Source organism: Octopus bimaculoides, chromosome 5, assembly GCF_001194135.2.
Source record: "Octopus bimaculoides isolate UCB-OBI-ISO-001 chromosome 5, ASM119413v2, whole genome shotgun sequence".
Classification (NCBI taxonomy): domain Eukaryota; kingdom Metazoa; phylum Mollusca; class Cephalopoda; order Octopoda; family Octopodidae; genus Octopus; species Octopus bimaculoides.
Window position 1 is genome coordinate 45438721 of NC_068985.1, and position 1219 is coordinate 45439939.

The following is a 1219-nucleotide window of genomic DNA, read 5'->3' on the forward strand; positions in this document are numbered from 1 at the left end:
ATATATATATATATATATATATATATATACACACATCTATACACACACACACACACACACACATATATATATATATATACATCGATAAATTAAGTACGAGTGAAACACAGGGGTCGATTACATCGACTTACCCCATCCCCTCAAATTTCAAGCATTGTGCCTTTAGTAGAAAGGATTATTATTATTATTTTTGTATTAGTTGTATTCATTGCTTTGATATTTCGTCCGCATTAATTCCTTTCTATACATATTGGATAATAAAAAAAATGTATCTGTGTATATATACATGTGTGTGTGTGTGTGTGTGTGTGTGTGTGTGTGTGTTAGTGTATAGATACATGAACATATACATATGTACAGATATGTGTGTGTATGTGTATGTGTGTGTGAGTGTGTCTGTAAGTGTATACATACAAACATATATACATATATACATATGTATGTGTGTGGGCGCGTGTGTGTATATATTAGTGTATTCATATATACATATATGTGTGTGTGTGTGTGTGTGTGTTTGTGATTGTGCACTGAATATGTACGAACATGTCGGATAAGTCACAGAAGCAACGACACATTTCAGACCCTTGTAAACAATAAATCTAACGTGAGACTTAACTAATCAAATAAAGGAAACTTGTGCGAGTAGTCCTGCCCACTGAATCTCGCACGCGGGTTCATTGGGTTTAATAGGTATCACGTGACATGCTTCATTTGCTGGCGGACAGTTACTCCAAGTAAAATCGTTTGATTATCGCCGTCTACCGAAGAAATATTTTCTCAGCAATGTGTAATGCTATTGAGGTGTGTAGCAGGCAGATGTTCAGATAATACATGCATATGTCTATCTGTGTATATGCGTATGTGTTCGTATTTCGCATTAGTACGTGTCGGTGTTTATGTATTTGTCAGTACGTATATGTGTGTGTGTGTGTATGTGTGTAAAGTATGTAATATATGCGTGTATGTATCTATCTATATATATACACATACACACACACATATATAAATATATATATATAAAAATGTATGTGTGTGTGTGTATGTTTGTGCTTGTGTGTACATATATTTCTGTATTAATTAGTTATGAGTATGTAAAATTTACTAAACGAAAGCAATTATTAAAATCAACGCTATCTAGAAAATTTCAAATATTCAAATTCTAACACACACACACACACACACACACACACAAACACACACACACACACACACAAATATA